The sequence below is a fragment of the Carlito syrichta genome, unplaced genomic scaffold, assembly GCF_000164805.1.
Source record: "Carlito syrichta isolate Samal-C Ts95f unplaced genomic scaffold, Tarsius_syrichta-2.0.1 Scaffold123496, whole genome shotgun sequence".
Taxonomy (NCBI): Eukaryota; Metazoa; Chordata; class Mammalia; order Primates; family Tarsiidae; genus Carlito; species Carlito syrichta.
Genome location: NW_007067592.1, coordinates 139,319 through 146,085, shown reverse-complemented (window position 1 = coordinate 146,085; position 6,767 = coordinate 139,319).

Sequence of the window (6,767 nt, the reverse complement as noted above, 5' to 3'; positions counted from 1 at the left end):
GCACATATGGTGAATAGGGGAGTCCCTGGAACAACTCTTCTGGAAGGCACTTTTCTACTTGGTTAACACCTACATACTGTGGATGTACCCGTTGTGGTTTAAGGAATCGGCTCTAGGAAACAGCAAGCAGCTCAAGCTGCAGCAGCAACCTGGCGGCACTGAGAGCCGCGAACAGCTGAGACCATCGGGTGGTTGCGGGGGACGCGGAGGGCCGGGCTTGATGTTGTGTGGCCACTCCTGGGACACCGGGGATCTTTACCAGGAGGGAAACGCTGATGATGTGACGTGCATGAAAAAGGGTTAATGCCGAGACGTGCGGTGGCACCGTGACAGAGCAAAGTTGCTTATGGACATAAAGAGACACCGCAAGGAAGGGCCCCAGAATCACCAACGGTCCGGCTTCGGGACCTGTGGTTATGGCCGCTTTAATGTCTTTCTTCGTGCTTTCGAAACTTTTCTGTGGTAGGCCTTTGGATATTGTCTGATAAAAGTGAAACAACACAAGTTGGACAGGAGGAGTGGGCAGAACCCCTGTGGGGTGTATTCTGTTCCCATGGCTGCTGTAGCAAAGCACCACAAACTTACCAGCTGAAAACAGCACGCATGTACCGTCTTACGGCTCTGGAGACCTGAGGTTTGAAATAAACCCGACTTGGCTAAAATCAAGGTGTCAGCAGGGTGCATTCCTTCTGGGGTCTCCGGCTCCCAGAGGCTGCTGCACTCCCTGATGAGGTGCCCGTGGCGAGGCCTCCGCATCCATCACCTGCTCGTCTGATCCTGGCCCTTGCAGGCCCTCATCTCAGCATCCTTAACGTAGCACAGAGTCCTCTTCCATACACAGTAATGCTCACAGGCTCTAGGAACTAGGACGTAGATGATTTTGTGGCTTTGTTATCTGCTCACCACACGGGCCGGTTTGCACAGGGGGCTGTTTGAGAGTGTTGTGACGGGTGCTGGGGAACTGGCTGCCCTGCAGAAGTATGCCACAGCATTTAGCAGATTCCATGTAAAAGGCAAATTGAAAAGGGCAAGTTGTGTTCCTGCCTGATCCTTCTTGGTGAACGAAGCACCCACAGAGACACCGAGTCGTCCGGCGGTGGAGGCTTGGGCTTCCGGGTCCCCGACGGCCGCCGAGGAAGCAAGAAGAGCGTCTCAAGCCCACCCGAGACAAGCTTCTCAGGTCGAGAGGTGGGAAACGGGGCCGAGGGTTGCATTTCAGGGACCCCGAAGGCGGGGCAGAGTTGCGGGGCCTGCCTTGCCTCCTATAGCCTGTCTTCTTGCACATGGTCTGACTCCACTCATTCCTTCATGCATTAGTTCAGCACTCATCGTTTTGGGGAGTGCCTGGTGTGTGTCAGGCTCATGTGACATAGTGGCTGAGGAGGCACCCTGGTCCCCTGGCTGCAATCTGCCCACGTGCGCCCTGGGGGACCCAGGTCAGAGGCAGGTCAACCCTCACGCGGTGGGCCGGTGTGTGGTCTGGGGCCGCTGAGCTCACGTCTGACCTCTCGGGGTCTCCGGTGCCTGCTCTAGGCGGGGGGCGCAGGGGCAGAGGGTGTCTGCCGCCCTCCCCCTGGAGTCCCAAACGCTTCTCACCTCCCTCCCTTCCCTGCCAGGCCCCTTTCTCTCCCCTGACCCTTCCTCTCTCTCTCCTTCCCGCTACGGAGGGCCAGCCTGGGCCTGGGCCAGCCAGCAGGGAAGAAACCCTGGTCCCCCGGGGGTCTTTCTCCCTAGACGGGCTCTGGCCCCGCCTCTCTCTAAGACATGATGAAGGCACCCCCGTCTAGGAGGGAAGCGACATGCTCAGCAGAGAGAAGGAAGGTGCGTTTGGAAAGGGGCGCGGAGCCTGGCGTCAGGGAAGTGGAGCAGGCGAGTCCACGGATGGACCGGCCCCAGCCCGGGGACCCACGTCCGCCTGAGGAGGGGCTGGGCCTTGGTTGGCGAGGCTTCTCCTGCCCCGGCTGTCCAGTCCCGCCGGGGGTGCAGAAAGGGAGGGGCTGTCCTCACAGGAACACTGGGATCATGGCTGGCCAGAGAGTGGGGCGCTCTTGGTGGCGCCTGCAGGGGGCAGCTTTTCCTCTCCAGGCGGCGGCTCGGGGCCTCTTTCAGCCTCAACAAAGGCCCTGTTTCCTGTGCGGCACTCTCACGGGCGTGGCCCTGGAGTATGCTGACCGCAGGAGGGGGCCCGATGTGGGGGAGCAGGGGCGTTCCGGGTCTGTTGTTGGCCCTTCTCCAGGTGAGGCTAGAGGATCACGTGCTCCAGGACTTGGAGCAGCATCACCTCTGGGCCCCAGGACACTCCGAGCCATCAGGAGAAATGCTGTGTACTGCATTGTGTCCTCCTAAAATTTGTATGTTGAAGCCCTAACCCCTAATGTGATGATATTAAGAGTCGGGCCTAGGCCAGGCTCGGTGGCTGAGCCTGTCAGCCCCACACTTTGGGAGGCCGAGACAAGGGACTGTCTGAGCCCGTGGGTTCGAGACTGGCCCGGGCAACTTGACGAGACCATGTCTCTGCTATAAAATAATAATTAAAAAATTGGCCAGGTGTGGTAGGGCACATCTGTAGTTCCAGCTACTTGGAAGGCTGAGGCAGAAGGATCACCTGAGCATGCCACTGCACCCCAGCCTGGGTGATGGAGTGTCTGGAAGCAGCCACGAAGACACATTCAGCAAGAGTCCACTCCTTGCCGCCTTCCCTTCACCCAACCCTGCTCAGACACACTTAGCACATCTCGTTGCTCTGAGTGGTCACAGGAAGGCATCCTGAGCCGGCGGGGGGGGTTCCTGGAGGCAAGCTCTGGTCCTTGTCATCTCGGTTTCTAGAGGAGCCCAACTATTGGGTGATGGCCTGGGGTGGAGCTAGTCTCATCTCCATCTCCTCAGTTCTCACACAAGAGTCAGCTGTCCATGTAGATTCTATAGGCCTGACCTCATGTCACAAGCTGAGGTATCTCCCAGGATGCAGTAGTCCAAGGCTGTTCCGGGCAAAAGGTCTCCTATTCAGTCCATGACATTCTGTCTCTGGCCCTCCCCAAATTCATGTCCTTCTCACATGCAAAATACATCCATTCCATCTCCATAACCCCAAAGTCTTTGCTAGTTCCAGACACACCTGCACTGAGTCCTACCATGGCCTGTGAGGTACAGAGGCGCGCCCGTCTTCAGCAAGGCCAAGTGTCCAGCAAGGAGCCAGCAAGGCCAAGTGTCCGCTGATTGTTGGAGCTGGTGTGGGCCCAGATTGACCGGACTGCCCACCTCACTCCTCATGGGCTGGGATGCTTCCACACACACTGTCACTGACCACACATGAAGGGCTGCCAGGTCCCCTCGGAGAGTTCCCGGGAGTCAGGGGCCAGCCAGCCACAGGATGAGTGTGTTTTGCTAGTTGTGCCTGCGGCAACTTGGCTTCACCCCATGTGAGTGAAGCCCCATGGGCCCTGCTGAGGGGTCTGGAGAGTATCAAGGCTCCTTAAAGAAAATTCCCTCCGCCCAGACAAAACCTTGTCTTGCATTTTAGTGCCAAACATCATTTGAAAGCCCCGGCCACAGCAAAACTCGGGCACTCACACCAAGGGCGAGACTGTGTGTAAAGCCTCCCACCGCCTGTGGGGCCCACTGACATTTTTCTACATTAACTCACTGGGATTCACAATCCCTGAATGGTTCCAATCTGGGAGCAGATGGTGATGGTCTGTATAACTCACTTCTCCAACCTTTGCTCTTTCAAATCCGAGAGGCACTTGTCAACAGGATGGCGGTGGTGCCAGACTCACTCTGTCCAGGCAGGTGGGGCAGAGCCCTGGCCTCCTTCCGAGACCTCCTCCTGAGTGGGCTGGGGATGTGTCCCTTGCATGCCTGCCTAGACACACCGCTGGTCTCATCCACAGGCCTCCTGGTGCCAAGGGGTGCCCGGGGGACCTGCAGATGCCTGTGTCTATCCTGATGGTGATGCATGGTCCCAGCTGAGCAGTCTCTTCTGAGAGAGGACATCTGCCCATGCTTGCCAACGATGGCAGCAGGTCTTCCACATTCAGCATCTTTAAACATCTGGCCTGTTGTCACCTTGCTGAAAATCCTCCCCTGGCCTCTCACTGCTCTTTGGAGAGCCCCCTCCTCAGGCGGTCCGACCCCAGGAGCAGTTCCCGGGCTGTGTCCAGCCTGTGTTCTTGTGGTCGTTCTCCCTCTCCAGGTGTGGTGATGTGCCCCTCACTGCACTGCAAGCTCCTTCAGGCAAGTGTGCCTGGGCCACAGACAGCCTGCCCAGAGGAGTGGGGTGGGATCCGTTGCCCTGCACAGGCCCAGATGAGTGTTCAGTGGAGGGACTAGGATGGCTCTGTGGGAGCAGCAATGGCGGGGGCGGGTCTTGGGAGGCGTTTGCAAGGATGGGTGCGTGGACCCTGAGGGTGTGGTGTGACCTGAGAGGCTGCTGATCCAGGCGTGTGGGCGGCCAGTACCCGGTGCAAAGGTGTTGGGAGCCAGCCTTGGAGGCCCGCCTGATTGACAAAGTCCAGGTGCCCTGAGGACCCCCGGCCGCAAAGCGAGTCCGGGCAGCCGAGGCCCTTCTGTCTTCTGTCTTTACCGTTGACACGGCTGAAGAATTCTGTGCAGTCGTGGAAGAAGAAAATGGCATGTTTGTGCAAAGTACTCACCGCTGACCTAGGAATGTCATGGTTCATTTTTCCGTTTCCCGCTATGCCGCTTGGCCTTTTCTAACATATGCAAGGGTTAAACTCTGAAGCACATCAAGAATGCTTTCTTTCACTTGGCTATAAGTTACTAGATATTGCTTGAGTAAAAAATGATGTAAGTATATTCACTCCTTATTTGATTTAGGATTATGTTGTTTAGTGTTTAGACATAAGGTTTTTTAGAAGCACAAGTTTATAGTAAGTTCATTATGAATTCATTATAAGTTCTAACACTTATCTAGGAGTTATGTAGGTGATTTATAACACTGTTTTCACCGATTTAGGATGAAGATTAATCGTTAAGGTTTTTACTTAATTCGATAGTTAAAATTTTAAGTAAACGTTTATAGAGTGGGTTTTCACTGAATTCATAATATACTAATTGGATACTTTTATGATAAATTAACTAAATGCAGACAGCAACCTTGGGAGCCTGGGAAACATCACTAAAATCTTCTTTTGAGTTTTCTTTAGAAATAAACACTGCGGGATAAGAGAAAAGTAATGAAGACACCTGGACAAGAGAGGCAATTACGAAGCTTTGAAGGTCATAGAAGCCCCAGAAAGAAAACTCCTGATACATGGAGAAATGTGCACTTGGAAACTTTCTTGAGACATTTCAAGGACTGTAATTCGGAACTTTGGACTAAAACTTTCATTTAGCAGATAGTGTTCTTGGCTTGTTTGTTGCTTCTAGACCACTAGATGGTGGTAACTTTTAAAAAATAATGTATGTGAAGGAATTTTCTTTGTCTTGCCCCTTTACGAATGGTATAAAAGCTTTCAGTTAACTAACATTAAATGTCATCTGTCCAAGTATATGATTTTCATCTTTTGCCTAGTCTGTCTCTCCTTCAGGAAATCCCACACCCGGTGTGAGAGGACCCCTGCACAAAGGGAACTGGCAGGGTTGGGGGGGAGGGACAAGGCTGTGTGGCTGCCTGGTACAGCAAAGTCTTCACTAATTTTTGGCCTTTGCTCTTCTTTATGTGTCTTAAAACCATCTTGTCAAATTCCTTTAAAACTCGATTTGGATTTTGGTTGGAATTTATGGAATCTACAGTTGAGTTTGGGCAAGACTGACCTCTATAATATGGAGATGTTCTATTCATGAACATGGTATAGCCTTCCATTTAGTTCATTTTTAAAATTTCTCTCAAAAATTTAATACTTTCTGATATCTGTCTTGAATATCATTTGTGAGGTTTAGTCTTATGTACCTTTTATGTTTTATCTTTAGTAGGTGACATATTTTTAAATAATTACATTTTCTTATGGTTTGCTTAAGCCATCTCTCCTTTCCCCCCCCTGGTTTCCCCTCTTTCCTTAATTTAGGAAATAATTTCTAGTACAGAGGGAGGAGAGAGAGAATTTGCTCTACTCTTATATTCTCCCAAATCTGTTTCTTTTTTTGCACTTAAACTTTCAACATGTAAAAGCCAAGAATGTAACCTGTTACCCATTCCTCTGTTTTCAAGCTGAGATACAGACCAGAGGACACTAGGAGCTCTGGGGGGTAAAGCTCCAGGGAGCCTCTTGATGGTGACACAGTCACACAGCTCACACCTGCTGGGGGAAGAGTCTATGGCTGGGCCTCCCTGACCCTGAAGGTCTTGCATGTCTCTTCTTCTCGCTGCTTCTGAGGGGTCTGTGGCTGCTGGCCTGAGGGTGGCGCCTGCTTCTGCGAGGACTGGGCTTCACAAGGTGGCCTGGCAGCCCTTCAACACTGGCCCCGAGGGGTGCAAAATCAGAAGCCTCTGGAATTTTCCGACAAATTGCAAGTGCTTTCCTCAGCACCAACACGGGGGATTTGCAGGGCGAGCAGATTTTAGTGTTCCATCGGACTGGATCTCTCTTGGATTTTGCAGCCCAGTCCCAAAGCACTGCTGGAAAGAGGTGAGGGTAGGAGGGAGAAAGTTGGATTCTGTGTGTCCCAACAGGTTATTCCCTCCCTCCCTTCCTCCCTCTGTCCATGCTTCCCTCCATCCACCCCCTATCCTTCCCTCCCTCCCTTCCTTTCACGCTTCCTTTTACAGATGGAGTCTCACTATATTGGCTGGTCTCAAACTCCTGGAC